At 37.9% G+C, this 23,102-nt stretch overlaps 1 protein-coding gene across 5 annotated transcripts in view; it reads left to right on the forward strand.

Annotated features, from left to right (window-relative positions):
- Positions 1–23,102, forward strand: part of NCOA2 (nuclear receptor coactivator 2) — a 189,355-nt gene that overhangs the window by 61,898 nt on the left and 104,355 nt on the right. For all 5 annotated transcript variants that reach the window (XM_050318852.1, XM_050318880.1, XM_050318861.1 and 2 more), the window contains one exon: positions 5,451–5,695. The gene's annotated coding sequence lies outside the window, so the exon portion shown is untranslated. The remainder of the gene's footprint in view (positions 1–5,450; positions 5,696–23,102) is intronic.

The raw sequence follows: 23,102 nt of genomic DNA on the forward strand, positions 1-23,102 counted from the left end.
TATAATTATGGTCTATGATATAGTTTTGCTGGATTAGCTATAGAGCACTTATTGTGGCTATCAACCATGCATTACAGCTTGGAAACTGCTGGTTGGGGAATTCAGAGATTCTTTACCCTCGGGAGGAAAGAGACAGGAGATGGCAATAATCTCATCAGGCTGCAGAGACAGAGTTACACAGTTCAGAGGGTTTGTCTAGCTTAAACAGATGCACTCCCCTGCCAGCAAACATGCCTCGTTCCTACTCTCCAGACTAGCAAGTGTTAATCTATCTATGCAAGGGGGAGAAGCATCAAAGAGTGAGTGACAAGGTTTGGTATGGCAGGATAAATTGAGCAGGATGGGATGAATACAAGCAAAGGAGACAGGAGCGCAGGAACTTAATAGTAGTTAGCTGTTAGGTTGGCTCAGTGCTCTGGTGTGACAGCACGCTTTGAGCATTTCTATCCAGAGTAATGTGGTGGTGTTTGGGGTATTTCCATGAGAGGAAGGATTTGTGGGTTCAAATAAGAGATCTCAAAAGGGAGATTATTAAGTTTTACAAATGTAGCCCAGGAAGTAGAGTAGAAATCACACAGCATCTGTTAGAAAATGTCCTGCTTATCATGGATTTCAGGTTCAAAGTCTACAACTTCTGGAGCAAAGCATACTACTGGAATAGCAAAGTAGTGTAAAAAAGGATATTTTTTTTTCAAATAATCTCACAAATTAGGTGCAAACATTATAATAGCTTTTAATGATAATTATTTTGTTAAGGAAACTGCATGATGTGCATTTTTATATGTTTAGGAGGAATAATATTTCTCAGTTCTCCTATTTTTTTAATTCTCTGCTCTATGTAGAACTTTCTTTTGTCTTTAGCAAATGTATGAATTTTATCATGTAGTTTTGGATTTCTGAATATGACCTTAGTGAAAACTAAAGCATAGTTTTAAAGTAGTCATAAAGCCCTGTATCAAAAAGGGGGTTTTGCTCACAAAAATAAATGGTCACAGTGTATTTCTTTTCCAAGCCACAGTAATAAGAGGGGGATAACTTTAAAAGGTTTGCTTTGGTACATTGCCAAGCTAAATGTGTGCCAGCAGTCATCTTCACTCTGAAATATGTCCTAAGAGCCAGTTCAATGGCCAGAGAATACTAGAGGTGTACTTGCATTTATTCTAAGGACTTTTTGTTTGCTTTCTATGCAATATATTCTTGTATCCCTGCTGTTGCTCAATTTTACTTTTATAACTCTCTGATTTACTTCAAAATTTAAATCAGGTGTAAGTATATATCTTCCAGGTTTTCACAAATCTGAGACTCAAGTGTATTGTTTTGAAAACATAACAGACTGTAAGTAGATTTATTTTAGTAGATAGCACATGGATTTCATACTACTATATACCCTTTACTGTTTGCTCTGTAGCTCTTTTGGCACTGCCATTCACAGACTAAGAAAAATGAATTTTCCTGTAGAGTACATGAAATGAGTTGAGCTTAAATACTGGTCTAAAAGAAGTGCTTATGAAATGACCAGGCTTTGGTCAGTTGGAACAGTGTTTGAGGTGCTGGAAATTGCTGTAAATCCTAAGAAAAAGTCATTGGGAGATGTGAGTTGATTCCACAGAGCTGTGACACTTTGACTCACTTTGGACCTGGTGTTTCCCTCAATAATTGGTAGAGAATGGAAAAGTCATTTGACCTTAAAAATATTTAACTTAAGCAGAACTACCTTTAACCCATGATGGTGCTAGGGATGAGGTTAGCAGAGGGTTGGTTTTGTGGGTACTTATGGTGCTTTACTGGGTTTCCAAGACAAGGGCTTTGTTTTGTATGACAGTGAACCACAAAATTAAGGATGCAGTGCCACAGCAGTTGGAAGATGTAGATGCTGGTCAGTATTGGTAACTCCTCTTTTTTTTTTTTTTTTTTAAATAGTATGCCTAAAGTCAGTAAAATCAATGGAATACAGGTACAAATTTGCTTTTCTATTTTCACCTATTTTTCAGTGTGAGGGCAAGCTGTGAGCATCTGTGTGCAATGTATTGTGGAGCAGTAACCTTAATGTAGGAATCTGTTTATTTGCATAACAGCCATAAGGTTTTATACTGAACCCATTGTATCATGTTACTTGAACAGATTGAAATAGAAGAGTAAACTACACTATACATATTGATCAATGCATGAAGTAGTTTTTGTATTGATGCTGGTATATAGGATTTTATAGTTATATAGAATTATAGAATTTTTCAAGATATTTCTTGAAATTAGAAAGGAGTAATAATTTGGGGATTTTTGATAATTGAAAATTCTAGTATTGTAGGAAATTATGATTTAAAGAAGAGCTTCCCTAAACAGGCTTAATAACAGACTTAGTTTTACCATACAGAGAAGAATCCCTCCTCAAGTGATGCCAGTATTGTTGATGATAGCAAGTACACTCTATTCGCATTGTCGTGTGGCTTTTGTGATAATTGTATTAGTAAGAGAAAGCTGTTGAAGGTTTTCAAGGAATAATTTGTATTTCAAAAATGCTTGAAACTACTTAGAAACAAAAAGAAAAAGGGAATCTTACCTTATGATGAATTTATGGTCTTGGATGAGTCTTTGCTGTAGGATAAGATGTTTGGTACACTTCAGCCAGCTGTCTTAGGTCCTTGTAGGATACGCTGTCCTAAGGAAGGTTAGTCTTTTTGTTGTTTAATTCACTGCATCGAGACTCACCTTTTTCTTGACATGTATGACCAAGTGTTTATACATTCACAAATCTTACATAAATGCTTGCAATCCTGGAGCCTTTACAAGCATTTCCATTATCAGTGTTTTATGATTTGTTTTACATTAAAGCTTTCCTGCTTGATGTAGTGCTGTAGCCTATAAATATTGATTTTGATGACAAAATAATTAGGTTAGCTTATGTTAAAAAAGCACATAGCTTTTTTGGAGGTCTGCTGGACTTCAGATGAGTTTTTAGGAACACTATATGGTAGCCTGTAGGAGCAAAATCTGTTGCAGTTGCTTACAGTTGAGAGACAGTTACCAGTGCCTGATACTTCTAATCACTTGGGCAATGCTATATGACTGGAAATACTTTCCTTTCCTTTTTCTTCATTGAAAAAAGTCCTTTGCCGACAGCAAATGTTATGCTCTGCCAAATGAAATAGTGCATGAAATTCTGCTCTCTGTTTCTTAAGCAAGAAGTTTTGTGTAGTTTCCGTGATTCAATTACTGAAGTTTCATTCAACCTAATTATATTTTCCATCTTAACTGTAACTTGCAAACAGATAATTATTCTGGCCTTTAAAAAATACATATAGATGCTTGATAGCCAGTTTCATTACTAAATTGAATTCAAGATATAATTAAATTATTTATTAGTAATTTTTGAAGACGGAAATGAGCTTTTAATGCTCCTTTTGTTTTACACAGTGAAGTTGAAGCTTCACGGTTTATTTTCATAAGAATTAACACAAACGTTCGAGGAGTCTGCATGTGGGTCCCATACTTTTTTTTGCCATAGATCAGATATCTCTAGACTAAATAGGATCTCACATGAATAGTTAGTCATTCCTTAGAAATGATTATTTCTTATTGAAAAATAAATGGCATAGTGCATTTAATCCATATTATGATTTGCATTGTGTGTAAGCATGTGAGAATGTTTTTGTTTTTTCCTGGTCTGCTCTTCTGGACCACGTTTGTGCAGAGTATTTACAAGAGCCACTGAGAAATTGTTGTCCTGTTTGCTATTAAGAGCTCAGTATAAAAATCTGTAAATTGGACTTTGCTCTAAAATAATGTGTTGCCTGTTTTGAGAGGTTTTCCTTTTTCTGTATATTACTTGACAGTGTGCTGCATTTGTTTTTCACTAAGATAAAGCTATGATAAATAACTGCTACATTAGAGAAATGGAAAGAAAAAGTTTCCCTGGATTTCATACAAGAAGGCTATTTCCCATCCAGGTAGGGGCAGGTGATCACAAGCAATAGTATTGTATGCAGTTACCCTTCCTCTTTGCAATTGATAAAGGGCTGCTCCTAATTAAGTGCAAATGTAAAGTAAGATGGATTTGCTTAAATTATCTTTTAGCTGTGTGTGACCTTCACCCATTTTACTTCAGGTCTTCATGACCTAGAAGTATTTTTTGAGAGCTACAGCTGTTCAGGCAGTCATTGATCACTTCTCTGATGAAAACAACAGCATCCAAAGAAATGCTAGCTGGACTGTGTGCTGTTGTCTGATGGTGCTATTTGGACACTGCTTGTAGGCATGCAACAAAACTGGTGGTGAAGGCAAAGGCGGCTTGCAATGGCACGGGGTTCACTCCAGCACTGTCCATCTGCAGCTGCTCCTCCTCCGTTTGACCACTGGTCTCAGGTGTTAGGATTCATTTCAGCGAGCTGAATGAATTAAGCTATTAAGAACTGAAAGGGGAATGCCAGTAGTTGCAGTAAGGAAGGCTACCTGGTGTTTCCCAGTGTAGGATGCTCCTCAGAGTTTTTTAATAACTTTACAAAATGGTTTTTGGGGCTAGGCAGTTGCCTCTGGCTTCCCCACCCCCCCAGTAATGTAGTTAGCTGTGAGAATGTGTGGAAAAACTTATTTCTCTCTGAAGATTAAAAAGAAAAAAACAAAACAACACCAACAACCTCTTTTTGTAAATGCTCTATGTCCCTCCCTTTGAAACAGAGGCTAGGAGTTAGATGGCAGTGTGGGAAGCACTGGTGATAGGCGCTGGGGAAGAAGAGCAGATTATGAGTCACAGCTTTGCCTTTGTCAGCACTGCAAAATTCTCAGATTTACCAAACTGTATCTTTTTAAAGACATGATACTTCTCTCATGTAAGAGCTGTGTGGCCTGGAAGTTGGGGGGCAGTCTGGTCTGGTGGACAAAACCCATGCCTTTTACCTCAGTACCTGAGAGTCAGAAGTGAACCCATTGGGACACTGACATGCATGGGACCCTAGTGAGGTCATGGTGCCAAAATACCATAGCCTGTGAACAGGGGAGACAGTCCTGGGGTGAGAGGGAGAGTTAATATTGGGGAATGAAGGAAATAGGGAGAGTCAAGGGGGGAGAGTGTGGCACTGCTAGCCAAGTCTGGAAGTGACTGAGCCAGGAGAGATGAAAAACCTTGAGGAGTGAGGGTAAGGAGAGACTTGGCAAGGGTGCTGAAGGTAGGAATGAAGAAGGACCAGGGCTTGAATCAAGGTGGGTTAGAGGATATGGCTTGAGGAAAACAGGCAAAGGAGTTTGTTCTGGAAGGTCCAGAGATCTTTGAATATTAAGTAAATACTCTTTGATTTCAGTAGAAGCTCCTTGAGAATGTTTTTAACCATCACCTCTGGCTAATTTCCATGCAGAGAGTTGTTTCACATTTGCAACCAATTTTTATTTGGCCCTTTGTGAGGAAGCCCCTCAATTTAATGGTATTTAATCGTGTGCTGATGTGTTTTTTTTCTCTGCAGGCCCCCTGCTTCATTCTGTGTACAGGATGGACTTGTTCTGGGAATGAATCTGGTTGATGCGTTGGAGAAGGCTGTTCTCTGTAGTACCCCTGCCTCACTTCCAGCAGAAGTCGGGACGCACGTGGTGGGCGAGGCAGGGGATTGCAGGAGGCAGGAGCCATTCCGGTGGTCTGTGCAGCTGCATGCTGCCCTGGAGAGCGGGACTCTCTTCCTGGCTGTGCTGCAGACTTCCTAGGTGATGCTAGGTAAGTTGCTGAAAATGAACTTTTCTCATGTCTTTGCTAACTTTAGTATGTGTCTTACTGTCTTGCAGATGACTTGAGATCTTTGGATCTTACTTGAAAAAGTGCTGAGCACTGGTAACTGGGAGTGAGGCAGTGGGGGCTGTGGTTTGAAAGTGCTATATAAAGCACAACATAATGCTAAGTACTGAGAAAAAATTAGGTCTGAGTTATGCCAAACTGGAGACAAAGTTGTCTTCAGAATTGGAGAATCATTTTGACCTTAAAGCTGTCACTGCTTTAGTTAGGCAGCTAGGAATAACACAGTTATTCTAAGTTAGGAGTAACAGAGTAATGGTAAGACTAACCCATTATGTTGATGAAGCACCCAGCTGTACCACTGAATTCACAAAAAAATCACTTGTTCCGTCTTCCAAAAAAAAGCCCCACAACTGAGTAGTGTGCATTAAATAAGGTATAGGACCATACGCCAAATGCCAAGAGTTAAACAGATTATTGTGTAGATTAGTGGTAATTTTGTAATTTCTTGAACGTGGAAGAGGTGCTGTGGAAATAGTATGACATAACTGCAACATATTCCATGCCACGAAAGCAAACAAAGGCAAAGTTTAAGCTTTCTGAAACTTAACTTCTGCTATTTCCTTCTGTGAGTGCTTGCCTCTAGAGACTAGTTTGTATGATGTAGGATATTTGGGGTGCAAGAATGAAGCACAGCATTTTTTGATGCTGTCAATTCAGATAATATATGTACATAAAACCAAAATGACATCTAAATTCATCATGCGTTGCAGGCACATGCCTCTTGTGCCTGGTTATTGTATCAGATACTAAGTAGACTGTGTTTGTAATGCCCACTATCAGAGTGGCTTGAGGTCAAAATTTCATCTGCATTTCCTCAGGCTCAGGATTTGTATTTTCCTAGTGTGATGTCCACAGCTAGCTACAATGCTGTTGTAATCAGCAGATAACAGAGAATTTTTTGGCCAAGGCATGGTTCGCTAAATATTGTTTTAACTTAGCTAAACTGAATGCAAAATATCTAGCATTAGATCAGATTTTATGAATTAACCAAAACTAGAAACATAGTGAGTGTGTTTGCCAGATAAGCTGTTACTCTCTATTGCAGGGAAGAGAGAGAGAGGGGGAAAAAAAAAAACTATGAAGCTTTGATAATGGCTGAATATTATATTAAATACACAGAGTAAGATTGTACATTCCCCTTCTAGCCTGCTCACAGGGGATCTACTGCATATGGCTCTGTGAAAGGCTGCAGTAATGCTTTAGGTGTTGAGCAATGTAAGTGCTGCTTTCTAAGAAAACATAAGGTATTTTTGTTTGACTACTGCTGTGCAGTTTGTGCAAATCTTTCTTTAAATCTTTAAAAATAAACGAAAAAGGCGGCGGGGGCGGTGGGGGGGACAATCTGTGTTTTATGAGCAGAAGTTAAAAATGAAATTATTTGCTTTACCTAGAGCATTGAGAATGATGTTGCAATTAGACTGACGCAATAGCACACATTTCGAAAGGATCGCACGATTTGCAGGGCCCGCTGGAGAAAAGCATGGGACTGGAACAGCAGGGGTGTTGTGGGCCTGCAGGGCAGTGCGCTGGCACAGCTACACGGGGGAGATTATCAGCTAATGTGGGGAGAGGAACGCCAAGAAAAATAAAAACTCTGCCGTTCCTGTGTATCCCATAAAACGCAGGGGGGGTGGGAGCAGAGAGGAGGAGGGTGACTTGTTTTATCAGTGTGCCAACTTCATTTCATTGTCACATCTAATCCAGGATGGAAAATGTTTTCTGTTGTGTGAAAGAGAGAAAGAATGGAAATGGAAGCTAATAATGAGCTAATATATTGTGAATCCTGCTAATAATAGTGGAATTTTATTCAGTGCACTCTATTTCTACAACAGGAAAGTAAAATTTTTTTCAGTCAACTGAACCATCTGTTGAACAAATTGGTTCAGTTTAGTGAGTCTGTTACTGATTCTGAGAAGTAGATGGTATTTTACTGGATCAGTACAGTCAGGACATTAGTGTCCATATTCTTTAATTTTTTTACTGTTATTAAAGTAGGTCATGTTGAAGTGTTATATTTTCATGAATGTGGTAATAGTGTTGTTAATATTTCTAGTATTTCAAGCTTTACCTTTGCCCAAATGAGTTTTCTTCACTGTTTTTAATAAATATTACTAATAGTCTTTAAAGTTGTGGATTTCCAGCTTTGTATCAAGTTCTTGATAGTGAAGTAATTGAGCAATTTTTAAATTGCATTTCTATTTCTAGTGCATTTCTATTTGTATTTCTTTGTTTCTGCATTTTTTCTGCTTTGTTTTACTTATGAAGTTTGAGCATTAACAGAATTTTAGTTGCTTCTATTGCTGTTTTCTCATTTGGACTATTTCTTTGTAGCTTCACCGTTGTGGAAAAAATATTGTAGGTGACAAAGCAGTTTATTGCTTTACATGGTAAATACCTAAGAATGTTATAGAGTCAGCGAGGTGATGTCATATGAATTAATAAAAGAAGAAAGAAGGGAGAAATTAAAAACAGTTCCTAAGATTCTATTCCCATGTGTCAGGAATGCTCTAATTTAATTTCATACACATACATGCTCCTTAAAGCAGTTGAAGTTCTCAGGTGCATCTCCTAACAAAATCACCACTGAAAGGAAATCACAGGTGTAGTGCCAGTCAAGTTTCTGTGTGCTTTATGTTAAATATATAAAATCAATGCAAGTTTTTCTTATGTACTACATATAACTAACTGTAATACTTTGACACATTTGAAAGGGAAAGCTGAACTTTGAATTTAGACAGTGAATATATCTTTTCTTTGTAGTACGGATGTTACATGAAAAATACAAGACTAGCATTAAGCATGTGGATTCAATGTGATTGTAAGCTATGGCATTTTCAGCTTTGTGGTCAGGATGTCTGTTCAGAGTAGCTTAGTGTATGAGGGATGTGAACGGAAGTTGATAATACTTTCTAGTGTTACTGAAAAAGTAAAGGAAATTATCTGTTAATTATGGCTATTTTTAAAGCTTTAATAAATGTTAATTATGTAGTCATTTGTCTTTTTTAAAACAGAAGATAATGGAGGTATAAATAGGAGGGACAACAGTGTGGGACATCATTGCTTTTGAGGGATTGCTGGGCTGATGAGGAATGGAGATGTGTAGTTGAGTTTTCTGAAGGTGCATGTGAGCATTGGCAGTGCAAGAAGCTGCCTTGTTGCTGATAAGATGTTCCAAACTCCCTGTGTGTTGTTTTTGTCCTTGGTGCAGCTCACTGAAGTTGCAGATGACGCTCATGAAATGAAGTGAGGGGAAAGTTTTGTGGCTGAAATCCTGTGCCAAGTCTTTTTGAAGTCGTATGCAGCAGCTGTGCTTAGCTAAAGAAAGACTTTCTTTGCCTCCATCATAACATCTGCATGGTCTTTAACAGCAGAATTGTTCCACTGTGATGTGTCATTCAGCTAATCTGGGTTGCCTTCATTAAGTCTTTTTTTTTACTTTTGCTTATTAGAAATGCTCACATTACTTTGGGGAATAAGTTTTGCAAAGATCTGGACTTGAGCACTTGCATGTAGAAACAGTAGGCTTCAGTCAAAAAAAAAGAACATGAGTTGAGACTTTGTAGCTCAGTGAGTCCCTTTGATTTGGGCAGCTCTAGATGCACTTCATGAATTGGATTTTTCTGTGTTCTCCCTTGTTTGGAGGATAGGGGCTGAACATGGGGCCAGTTTTTGTGGAGATGCCACAAATACAGCATCATCACAGCTAGCATTGGTCCAACAGCTTCCAAAAGTGTGGATTGCACCCTCTATGCTGAGGTATTACCCCTTCTCCTTTGTGCCAGTGCTGCTGCAGCTGCAACTCTCAGCTGAGCTGGCTCAGAGAGCCAAACCAGTGGCCAGCTAACTGCATTTTTGGTTGGGTCACTTGGCTGGCTCTTGAACTCTTTGAACTTCTTAACTGCAGAGTTTGACAAATGTCTCTGCTGCTGATGGCCTGGAAGTGAGGGATTGCAGGACCAGCCTCTTTTAGTTGTAAATTGGCTTCCAAACCATGCCTTGACTTAAAACAGGAAGAATGCAACCAAGGGAAGTGTTTCTAAGGAGTGCCTGAGTTAAACTGTATACTCTGTTTACTTTTAAAGTTGAGAGAAATCAATGAATCAGGTGTAATTGAATTTGAAATTTTAGCTTTAGTATTTCTTTTAGTTGAAGATTTTTGCACAAGGCCTTTTAAAGCGAACCTTTATTTAATCTTCCTTCAGTGTGATATCAAGAGGTCTGTAATTGTTTTACTTTCTGTTAGCACTTTCTCTTAGCACTGTGAAGGTGGCAAGTTCCTATAGCTAAAGGGTAGGATCAAGTGGTCTGAAATAAGAGGTTGTGGTCTCAAAGAGCCAAACAAAGGTAGTAGAAATGCTGCCCCTTCTCTCTGTGGTCTTGACAGTTAATATCATGCATTCATATAGAGGTACTCGACTCTCAAGCAGCATGTCCCAAACTAAATCTGGAGGAGTACATTGTAAATTAAATGTGGGTGGGGTTTTTTTTTGGTAAAAATTATCATGTTTTATCATCCGTAATTACTGGATATGCATTTGCTTTTCAGTTGAACAGTATGATCAGTCTTCCTGATGTAACCTTGTAGGAAAATGACTGTCACTGGAAAAGCAGGGTGCTGATTTATGTAATTGTACTCATTGCAGAAGTTTGGTTTTTGAGATCCAATTAACATAAATAAGCAAAATGAGAGAAAAGGACAGGAAACATATACTGCTGCTTATTAGGTTTGTTAAATGATATTTTCAAAATTATCTTCTAGTCAAATTGAGATTTTCTTCAATTTATGCAAGGAGGACTGTGTTACTCCCCACGCTCAGTGTTTATAAGACTGAACATACACTTACCCCAGTGAAGAATGAATACTATACTGTGCAAAATAATAATGCTGCTATTACAAATTACTTGAAATGCTGCATATTGAACAGATCTCCTTGCCTGTGTTAACCGGAGTGCAGCCTGCCTGCTGGGGGAGTGCAATGCACCTGCCTCCCCATCCGAGAGTGACCATGACCGCGTCACCAGGGACTGAGCACGCCCCGGTGATAGTCAGGCTTTTCAGTCTCACACGTGAAAAACATGTGTTTCCTAATGCCCAAGGAGTACAGTTAGGTCCTAGAAATAGAGATGCTTGGCAACAGTAGTCCAATAAATGCATTTTATCTACACGTTTAAAACAGTAAAATAAGGTCTTAAGGTCAGTAAAACTGAGCACATTTAATACATTCTGGTTCTAGTGACGTTACCGTGAGGTAAGGGCAGGCAGACAAGGGCTTGTTTCAAAAACAGGAAGCACCCACATTTATATAAAATTGCACAGTTTCAGCTGTCATAAATGTGGTTTCAATGCAGTTGCAGGAGTAAAGCCCAAAGTAGTTATAACCAGCTTACTTCCTCTTCCAGTCAAAGTGCAAATAGCCATATAATTAACAATCTGTGGCTCATTTTCTCTAGCTCAGTTAAGTATTCTGTTTCGCCTGTTCAGTCACTATATAAACACAGAGGGAACCTGACTTGGTTAAGAACGTTTTAAAACACAAATATTTCCAGTCATAACCAGATCTGCAGATTTACAGAAGAGGGTCTTCAGTTGCCCCTCGAGCTTGGCAGCAGCAATGAGACCTGTGAGTGTGGCTGGCACGCTGCCAGGCTCCTTGGAGAAGAGTGAGCCTTGCCAAGTTGGCATCTTGCCATGGTAAACTGCATGGGGCAGCAAAACCTGCTGCAGAGCTGGTAGACAGTTTTTTCTCTTTAGGGACTTCCCTTCTTACATTCCATTACAAATTGGCTTTATTCAAAGTCTTTTATCATTAATTTTTTGAGGACTGATTGCTCAGCTTTTTTGGACGGTTTTTTTCTGAGTTAATTCACCCATCCTGCTTTTGACTCTTCTCATGCACTTAGTGTGACAGAAAAGCGTGAATACAAAAGGATAAGAAAGAGTTTCTCTTCTGCTCACGTACACTCTCGGGTTGGTTCAAATATGTTTTAGGCTGCTTGGGGAGCCTTTGAGGAGAGCCCTAACTTTTCATCCAGAAAATGCCTGTCACACTTCTCTGTCTCTGCTGATATCGTGCACTTGAGCAGCAAATACCTACTGAATACTCCCCATGTACTCTGGCTGGAAAGAGCCATTGAGGAGCCTTTCCAGGGCAAGTTTGCTCTCTCAGGAGAGTTTCTCCAGGGAAACTCTGCTTGGTTAATGAAGCTGCAGCACTTGCTGCATACGGTAATTGACAGTGGACCTTTCCTTCATTAGGAATCACTTCATTTTGCAAATCCCTGTGAGAAACCTCTAGGCAGAGCTTGATAAAGATTACTCTGTCTTAAACATAATATAGAACATTTCCCTTCCCTTTCCTAGCTGTCCTCTTCAACTGTCAGATAAATAGTGGAATATCATACATTCATAGTGACCATTTTTGTCTTTATCCAAAGAAGTCCTTAAAAGGATTATTTTATCCTGTCCCAAGGTTTTCACTTCTTCAAGAAAAGCTGGCTAACCCATTTTGTTGTCACTAGAAGAACCAGAAGAGCTACATCAGTGATGAGAACCTTGACTATTGTTTCTGAATGGAGTTTTGAGAGAAGAAACAGCCTCTTTGTGACAGCCAAGATATATCCAACAGTGATTGCAAAGGGAACAGAAGTCAGGACAGAGTTGTGCTTTGAGCTCCCTAGTGGTTTTGACTATGATTTAACAGTGGAGACAAGGGAGGACCAATGAAAGTCAGAACTCCTTTGCATCCTGTAAAAAAGCCCCATGATTGTTACATATACTGAAGTGTTTCTTTCATTCTAAATAAAAACAGGTTTATAACATGTTTAATTGTATAAAGGATTTCTTCCTATTCTTGTCTTCCAATGTTTTAAGAGAACATACAGCTACCATTCTGAAGAGGATGGTTGTACAGCTTCTGCTGCTGTGTCTGCTTACTCTGTGTCTGTAGGTAATAATTTATTATAGCATCAATATTACATTACCATCAGTCATTCAGAAGAGCCTTATCTTAGGTGCTTGCCAGAATTACTCATGTATTTCTTTGCTTAGCGTGACATGGCCATATTTTCCTTCATGGCTTAGTTCCTAGCCCAGGCACAGCTGATGAAATGTGCTCTCATTGCGCTGTGTTTTATCACTGACTTAAGGGATTGAGCTTGGTTGTGTTGTAAAAGAGGACAGTAGGGCCAGTCAGTTTGATGCAATGAATGGATTGCTCTTATTCCTGGAGGAGTATGGTCCAAACAGTAGTCTCTGGGCCAAGACCAGCCTACAGGAAATTTCCATCTGCTCTGCTTTTTACCAAAGGAGATGGAGAGCAGCTTTGCAGCAGCAAATGCTGCCCAGCAACTGGACTATATTTGAGGCTTGCTACAGTCCAGTTTAGAGGACTGTCTCCAAGGGAGTGGAAGTGTCTCCCTTCTCCTGTGGTCCAACTTTGTTTCCATGAGGAAATCTTGACAATATTTCTGGAGTAGCTACTTGTGGCTTGTGCAGGCTGGCCAGGTTCGTGACTGCCCCAAAGACTGGGAAGTGAGGTCTGTGAGAATTAGCTGGTGGGAGGTTCTGCATCAAACTACTGAAATGGAATTGCCAACCTCTTGTAATAAGTGTCCTCTTTTAATAGAAAATCATATCCTTTAAAAACACTGCATTAAAAATGACCTTATGAATTACAAACTCTCATGCCATATGAAAAGCATTTTATTTGCATATGAAGTAATTCAAATTCAAACTTCTAATTTCTATTTGAGAAGATAAATACTAATTTTTTTACTGGATTTTGATATTATAGTTTTATATTACCTTTTAGGAAAATTGCAAGATTAATTTGAGACTGTACCTAGAGCAGACTGTACCAGAAAAGACCATGGGAAGCTCAAAAGCTCTGTATATATAAACATAATAATATTAGTAAAATGCTTAAAATTGTATGTGCACTCCTCATTGGTATGCAGTGATAGTATATAAAGTTTTTATTATCCTGAGATAATACATGTACCCATTATGTGAGAACAATGAATACCTTTTTAGTCTGTGCAGGTCATCCAAAACAAATGCCTATAACAATAATCTCCACACTTGGTTGTGTGTTTGTGTCATCATAAGTTTAAATACTAAATTAGATTTTTATAAGATTTATAATTTTTAACTTTGGTAACTTTCCGGATTCACTGTTTTAAGGATTTTCATGCTTACGAAACCATTAAGCTCTTTTACTAATGAAGATGGTTCAGATGAAAATGAAACAATAGAAAAATCATATACAAATTGGGTGTTAGCTATAAGATCTCAATTTACGATAACTTGTTCTTTCAGCTGATGATAGAAAAAACTCGTTACTTTTGTGTATGTGTATTTGTACAAATAATCTGGATTGCTTAACTCAAATACAGTCAAATAGGGCAATATCTGCATTTTTGTAAGGAATTACTACAATTGGCCTCATCTCTAATATGTAGAGCAGAATTGTTGTTCTTAAAACTGAAAGAAAGAAATTCTCCTGCAGGGCAGTTCCATCATGGGGATGAACCGGCATAAAATCCAGGTACTTGTAAATTCCCCTAAACCTCATTAGGCTCCTGCAAAATTTCTGGCTCTGGCATGAAAGATCTCTTTGCTGGAGACAGATTGTTTCTCCTTATCAGGAATGGGACCCTCATGAGTCAGCTAACCACACTACCAAGATCAGTGTTCAACTCTTGAAATTACCCCAGTAATACAGAAAATAGTATAAATTCACAGTCAGTTGCAAACTTTTTAAAATCACTTTTTGCACTGTAGAAAAATAAGAAGAGATGCACAAACTTGCACAAATTACCAAGTGCCTTTATACGCTACTGGATCACCTTGGGGTTTGAGTCAGGTTTCCTGAGTTCTCAGCTTCACTTCTTCACTCTTCTTGCAGTTGTTTGAGCTCTGCTCTAGATCAGACTTCTCTGCCAAGATGAAAAATTTCCCTGTGTTGAGACATGTTGTAGATACCTTTGGATACCTTCCTCTTTGCGTTTTAAGAGTCAGTTCTGTTGCCTTGTTTTCTCTGTTTCTTCTTTTAAACCAGGCTTTTTCCGCTGTTCATTTTGCTGCTGATAAACTGAGTGGAGTAAGTTTCCTGTAACAGCATCCATCTTTCTTTCCCCTGGGCAAAAGACTATTCACTTGTTCCTGGCCTGGATCATAGGTGATACCAGTCATGTTAACAGATGTCTAAATGCTGTGTGTAAATGTACACACAGTTTATTTTTTGTATTTATGTATGTAGTATTTATAACAAACATCTGTGTTGTATAGAACTTCGGGTAATAGCTAATATCTGGTATGTAATTGTTAGTATTAATAATTTCATAATTAATCCTTTTAGATTTATATATAAGGTAACATTTGCCAACATGTTTCCCCGTTAGATAAATCTCTTCCATTGCTTTAAAATGTTGATATCTGTTTTACTTTGGGTTTTATTTACTTGTTTAAAAGAAACACAACATTATCAGTAGCTTTTTCTGTTTTCTAAACATCTCATTGAGTAAGACTGATCAGTTTATGGAAGTAGTATGTGATGGAAGTATTGTAAGACTTCATGTATAGCATTCTAAAGAGATGTACTTGCAGATCTAAGGTCTTGGTCTTTGCTGTAGGAGCTGCTAAGTAAAATCCTATGGTCTTTGTTGTACAATAGGTGAGATGGTGGACTATTTTGGCCTCAAAATCTGTATTTTTATTTATTTGTTTGGGGTAATTTTTATTCTGTCTTTTAGTAAATTATTGAACTTCATAACTATTAGAATTTTGTATGTGAGCATATTCTATGACATACCTAGAAGGGTTTGATTATTCACTGGTATACATTAACTGGTCTCATTGGCATGGGCTGGCTTATATTCTCTTGCTACATTTACGAAGGGTTTAGCAACCAAGGGTCAAATGTGAAATGGAGCAATATAACTATTCATGGGAGTGCTGACTTGTGTTTATGTTCTTGAAGACAGAACACACTTTCATAAATGCTATATTAAATAAATTTAAAGTATCACAAATCTATCACGTATCATAGATTACAGTAAAATACATATGTGTGGAAAATTATCTCTTAATATCTCCTATTAGAGGCTAAATGGCACCCATGTGTCTGTTTTTCTTTAAAAACTGTCTAGCAAAATGTACGAGATGGATTTTAATACTGTGATATTACTTTTAGGTGATCTGTTAGTATAGCCAGATGTTTAGTTTGGCCCATCTAAATTAGCTTTCTGTGAAATAGTAATAAGGTCAAATATTCTCCTTTATTTTTAACCTCTTTTCCTGTACAAACAAGGCTCATGAGGTCACACCTTGCATCTGTGTTCATGCACACACATCCCTTTATCTCCCCTTTATATCTTTTGAACCTATTTCTGATCACATTTTTTTGGCACAGTGGAGGTCTCAGAATTCAGATCCCACAAGTTTTATGAAAATAAGTAACTGAGTATAGATGGAAGCACCTAAAGGTGCCCTGACATAGGGAAAGGTTGAAGCATGAAATAATCATATTAGTTGCCTGGGAATCCTAGTGATGGGAAAAGAAAGGCTTTAAACAAATGTCCCAACGGTGGGAAATGCTTCCTTCAAAGCTTTCACCTTTCTAGACACCAAAGTCAACCAATCAGGAGGTATAAATCTGTGGGAGATGAGGCTTAATTAATTCTGTTGTTCATGGGACTACTTGTTCCTTAGATATTTAATAATAATACTATCAGTAGCATAAATGTTTCCATGCAGTATATTTTTGCATATTTAATATTTAAACTAAATATACAGGCATATTCTTATGACAATAATAAGTTTCAGAAACTGTTTTTTTTTTTCCTCGTTTTCACTGTGAACATTATTTAAATGTTTACAGAGTGTCTTCTCTCCCTGTTAGGACAAAGTGAGCAGTTCCTTCCCCCTACTTTTAAAACGACAGATAGTGTAAATGCTTTCCAGCCGTGTTTTGCATGTGGTTCTGGATTGCAGCTAGTCAGAAATGCTGGAGAATTCATGGCGCTGTGATTGTGCTCCAAGGGAGTTAACTGGGAAGAAAACAAGGTTGGTACAGTATGCTTACTGAATATGGAAATAATAATAATTATTAAGCTAACCAACAAGAAGTGTATTCTTAATAAAATGTGTGGGTTTTTTCAGTGTAATCATATGACTGTATAATACAAAAATTGCTTTGAGAGTAGGTCAAAGATTACGCATAGCAGAGACTTGTGTGATTGGTTATGAACAAGCGAAAATAGGGTAAACTTTTGACCCGGCAGCAGCAAATGGAACTGTGTAAAGCACCTACAGATGGCAGGATTTAACATATAGTCAGTCTCTCGCCCTTTCACAGCAATTACGATCATATTACAGCAGGCACTGAGGGGAAGGCGCTCTGTGACTCTAATACAGTGCGTCTTTGAAAGTTTTGAATATGCAGTTGCGTTTCGTTTTTGTAGGACCATCAATTAGCTTAGCAAGAAGAATTCCACTTTTGTTGCTTATGTTTGACTGGACGAGTTCCTGACCAGCGTGCCAAGTCCATTTGGAACAGAAAAAAGTCATTTGAACAGTCTGAATGATTTTGATAGTTCGCATTGCAGTATAGATTTATTGCTAAGGTAGAAAAGACTCAGTGAAAGTTTTATGCTGTTGTGTTGGTGATGTGGGCTTGAAGGGATGAGAATGTGGTTCCAGAGGGATGTCTGGGAAACAAGGCCCCCAACCAGCTCCTTAGATCCTTGTGTAGATGCATGCATCTTCCTCATTGAGTTTTAAGTTTACAAAACTAAAACTATCAAAAAGACCAATTGATAAACTCTTATTTGACAATACTACGGCATTCAGTGGCTTTTGGGTTTGTTTGTGCCTATGAAATACATGGCAGATTAGAAAAAGTGAAAGTGTCTTGTGAATTAGAAACCAACGATTGCCCTTTTCCTGTAAACTTTGTCACTTACAAAATCAGAAACCCAGTTGCACTTTTGGGACAGACTGATAGTTCTGAAGTCATCTGAGCATATTTTGTGCAATTCACTGCCTTTTGGGTGTTTGTGTGTTTTGTGTTATATATGTGTGTAGATTTCTCCCACAATTGTTTTTTGTGTGGGTTTGTTTTTAAATATTCTTTGACGTATAGGCATTTGAGGAGAGTCTGAATTATAGAAGGCATGCTTCCTTCTAGTTGTGATCCAGCCACTATCTCTCTTGCTGTCTCTGCGTTGCCTGCTGGCCTGTAATCTGATGCGTGTGCCAGATGTGGGGAGGTGGAGCAGAAGCAATCCAAGCTTTTTAGACCGTTTCATGGAGGGGGTTATTTTATTATATTTGTGGTTCACAAAAATTTTCCTTTGGTTTTTCAGAATGACTTCTATGGAGGAGTAGAAATTGCAAGCATATGGTAGTAAGCTAAATAAGATACTGGAGAAGTACTCTTTGGAGGAAGGGAGAAATTTCAAATACTGATAAAGTAAAGGGTGGTTGATTGTTTGGTTTGTTTTTTTTTTTCTTTTAAATCATGCTGAAGCTTGCACTGTACATAGACTGCTGGATTTAATTCCATTTCTTTTTGCAGACAACTTGTGTTCATTTTAGCCATGCCTGTACCTGCAGCAAAGAGCTGCTGCTGCAAGCTTTAAGGCACTTAAACAGCTCAGTGACTACCACTGCATGAGTTTGATATGGTCATACAAGATTTTGAAACTTTCCTGGTTGTTAAAATACAGTGAAATGAAAACTACTCTCCTTAAATGCCAAACAGCACACACTAAGGTAGATTAATTCCTTCTTCAGTTTTATAACCCATGTCACACACGCACAAAATAAACCCACTGAAACAAACTTTAAGTCAGTTAAAAATCCCACCCCTGCGTTCCCCTCGTTTACTGATGAGCAGCTTTCAGATGGCCAGGATTGAGCTGCACTCAAAATTTGTCTGGACCTGTTGATGTCCCACCTCGTCAGAGGAGGCTCAGTGCTGCCCAGTGCTCCCTGCCGAGCCTGGGCTGTGGGCATCACAGTGGCCTCTGCCAGCGATAGTGGGTTGGCAGGGTTACCCCACAGACCTCCTTAAAACGTGGTTGAGTAACCTTAGTCTAAGAGTAGTAGCATAATTTTTCAGTGTGAAGTGGTTGTCTGTTGTGTTCATGACTTTATTGAGCTGGGGTTTGTTTCCATGACAGCTGTTTCACCTGAAAATAGGGGCAAGTTATTGTCAGCTTCGTACCTCGTAAGTACCAACTTTAGAGGTGTTCTGGATTTGTTGTACTTGAAAAATGCAAAACCCAAACCCAACTCTATAGGAAAAAAAAGTTCATAATATGGAATAGAAAGGGAAATGAACTGAAAAGGTGGGTTTCATATTTGGGAAAGAAATAGATTTTCAGAATCACAGAATACTCTGAGTTTGGTCTAGTTATGTTCTTTTTTAAGTACAAAAAGGTATTGAAATGACCTGAAAGGTCTTGTAATGTTATTATTGAAATGTTAATATTGAAACATTATTGAAATATAATGGGATTATTGTCATAGTTTCACTGATTAAAATAGAAATGTAATTGAAGGATGTGCACTTTTCACAGCTATTTTTTATTTGTTTTTGTATTCCAGTACCTGAAATCTCTCCAACAATTATAGTTACTTAATAAATACCCTGAATTCTGCTTTAAAATGTGACACATATTAACACATGAAGCAAACTGAGCAATATATTAAAGCTTTAACAGTGCTGTGTGCTTTATAGTGCTTTCATATTCTTCTTTTAATTTTGATCGTTATTTCTTGCCACCATATAACAGAGATGTTCATATTTCCTAATCATTGCTGGAAATAAAATAGTTAAAATGACTCTTCTGATATTGTTCAAAGCTAAGTATGAAGGTTTCCATTATGAGTGGCACAAAAAGTTCTTATCTACCCTTTGGTAAGTAGGTGAAATGCCTGTGTGCAATACAGGTAAGCTTAGTTTCCTTTTAGTGTTATCTAAATACCTAATTTAGTTTTCCTTTCTATGTGCTCTGAAAGAGTAACTGACAAAAACTGTAATTTATTAGACCATACCTTGGATACTGATTCAAGTGAAATGTGATGGACTTTTTCTGCTCCTAGGAGACAACTTTGCAAAGCTGGTGAAATCTTTTCATATTGTCCCATACTGAGGCGTTTCTGACCTGTGTCAGAATCTGGCCGGACTTGATTGTGAAATAAGTGAGGCGAGAGGGCACCATCATCTCCATACCAGTAGTATTTAGGTTACTACAAGTGAATTATCGCCACAAGAGTATTCATTCTGGCTATTGAGAAGTTTTTCAGTTATCAATCAACCATTGTATAATCATTACAAATAAATTAGTACATAAATTATAATGTATATTATAACACAGTTATTTTCATGCTGCTTACCAAACTAAGTGCTGGCTGTACAACTGGAGGATAAAAGTGGTAATCTGCCTATACAGATCCAGCTAAAAGAACTGTTTTTTCTTGATACATTTAAGTTGCTAGTGGAAAGGTAGACAAGATATAGATTTAGAGTTTGGGGTTTTGGTTTGTGGGTTTTTTTGGTTTTGTTTTTTTTTTTCCTTCCTCCTTCTTCTTCTTCTTCTTGTTTTTTTTTTTTTTTTTTTTTGGGGGGGGGTGGAGTTTTTTGTTTGTTTTGGTTTTGTCTTTTGGATAAAGAATCAAAATTAAAATATAAAATATTTATTACAAGAAAGTGTTGAATTTGGCTCTCTTCATTTGTAAATGAGTGAGGAGTTCCGTAGATCTCCATTCCTGAGATATGTGATCTTCTGAGAGAGATTTTCTCTTCTCCCCAACTTTTTCTTCTCTTCGGCTGTGAAGATCACTGGCTTTGCACAGTGTATGTGACGTAACAAATACTGCAAAATGAAAAAGTAACTAGATACATTTGTTTTCCATAAGACATGGAAGTTAGATCAATATATGTCTTTAGTAAAAGGAGGGGAGGAGGGAACATGGCATCTGTGCCCCTCGTGGCTCAGGGGCAGTTTTGACCTCCTGACAGTCAGTCCTGAGGAGCAGTAGGATCACTGGTAGGGTGCAGATTAGTGAAAGCTGATTGGCACCAGGCACCAACCCTTCCCATGTTTGTAGACGTGACCACTTACGGCTAATAAGCTTATAATAATTTCTGCTTAAGCACAGGTGGTGAAAGTAGCAGCAAAAAAAAAAAAAAAGGTAAGGAGCTTAAACACAGAGAAGGTATGGGGCAAGTGGTGATGAAACATGTGCTGTGTGTGATAATTGTCCCTTACCTTTGGCACCATGACTTGTGTTTATCCCGGTCCTCAATGCTGATACTCCTGTTTACATGACAGCTGTAGGGTAGCGAAATCAGAGACTGAGCTCCGAAAAGAAGCATTACTTATGTCTCTGTTACATTCAAATATTTTTGCAGTTAGGCATAAATGTCGAGACTTCAGAAGGTTTCTCGTAGATCTTGCACAGGAAATTTTTGATGACACGCTCACATTTCGTTTTACTATCTGAAGGACTTGATTTGTGCAGAGGAATATATTTTGTTTGGCCTTCGGAATGACTGTCTTTTGAAAGCTTAAAAAATTCTCCTCTCTAAACCAGAGTGCTTTGCTGCAGATGACTTGATTGGAAAATAGCACATACCTCCCTGCCTACTTTGCATGTGTTACCTAAATGAAGTAAATTCAGCTTGGAGAGGCTTGGGAAGAAGAGAAGGATTTAAGAGTATTCCCCTTTAATTAATCTCAGGAAAATTCTGGCAAATCTGTCATTCCTTAGTGCATGCTGTACGTCTTTAAACTCCATTTCATTCTGATTACATAGACAAGTCAGATTGGGGTTTTTTTCCTCCTCCAACAATACTTTGGTGTATCAGTAATGAGGTTTTGGGTTTACCTCAACTCAGTAAATGATGAATAAGGACATGTGTGTTTTTTGTGACTTCCTTTTTCTTTTTGAATCCTAGTTTTCTGTAAAGCAAACATTTCAGGGGTTGTGTTAGTTAAATCTAGCTTTGAAATGCTGACCTTTTATGAAATAGTGTTTCACTACCAATTGTTGCAAGCCAGTGGTGATAATTTCTTCCCGCTGTAAAGTAAAAGTCTTTGGTTTGTTTAAAAATCATGTTATTTGAACAGAGTAATCTCCCTCTGTGGCAGATTATAGTAGCTTCTTTCTCTGGGGAAAAAGAAAAAGAAACAAACATAAGCAAAACAAAGAAACAACCCAAGGCTTGTTTCTTTGTTATCTTGGCTAACCCATAAGGACCTTGGCTACTACTACTCCTGCACTTCAGAGGGCAGCTGAACAGATAATTTATGCGTGTTATGTGCTTCTAAATTCTCAGCGGTCTGAGACAACATAAGGACTCCATCCTGAAAAGTAAGAACATTCTGAGCCTGATTCAAGAAAGCATTTACACGTAATCTTTACAGTTAAGGCCATGAATGGAGCCCTGTACTTAATGTTAGGTAAGACAGTTCAGAGAATTGCAAGACTAAGTATTTAATCCAAAGCATTATGGCTGTGGTGTTAACTAACAAATAAACTGTCTTCCCAATCCTACATTCTCCTAAATGTTCTTATATTTATGTATCATTTTGGGGTTGCAACAGAACAGTTTTCTATACAAAGCTTTTTGCACATTTATTTTTTATTTAAAGTATTTTTCAGAATTTATAGTGAAATATTAACACTGGGGAAACACCACTTGTTTTTTAACCCATGAAAATAATTTAAAAAAAAATAGTATCTCATAGAATTTTTACTGTAGCTCAGTTCTGGTTTACGTAATTTAAGTGCTGTTAGTGTATCTTCTTCTGGTAAAGTTGTGTCCAAGAACATCTCATTGTGGAAGAGGACAGCTTTGTTTTGATCCCTGTTTAGCAGATCCTGACAGCTCCTCCTGTAGATCCAGTGCTGTTTCCAGAGTGCTTGCACAAGATTATTCTGGAGAATTTCTGTGCTGTCCTGCTACCACATACCCAGAGTTGGAAATTTTTCCTCCTTTCTCTCCCAGGAATATGTTTAGACTTCTGTGTTTTTAAAGAACTAACATCTATCATGCTTTCTCGTGGGTACCACTGAATTTTAAGGCAGTATCTGCATGTTTTCATAGTATCACTGTAAGTTGCAACCTGATTTGAAAAGGCAGCATGCCTGATACTACCCACTTAAATACACATGGCTTACTAAATGACCTTGAATAGGTTATTTCATATCTCTGTTCATCCTGAGATCTATAAACTTCAGCTAATAAAACATATATCTACCTTTGCAAAAGCTCTTTGAAATCCATGAGTAAAAGATATCCACTAAGGTCAAAAT

This window comes from Myiozetetes cayanensis, unplaced genomic scaffold, assembly GCF_022539395.1.
Source record: "Myiozetetes cayanensis isolate MyiCay16 unplaced genomic scaffold, myiCay2020 scf1, whole genome shotgun sequence".
Classification (NCBI taxonomy): Eukaryota; Metazoa; Chordata; class Aves; order Passeriformes; family Tyrannidae; genus Myiozetetes; species Myiozetetes cayanensis.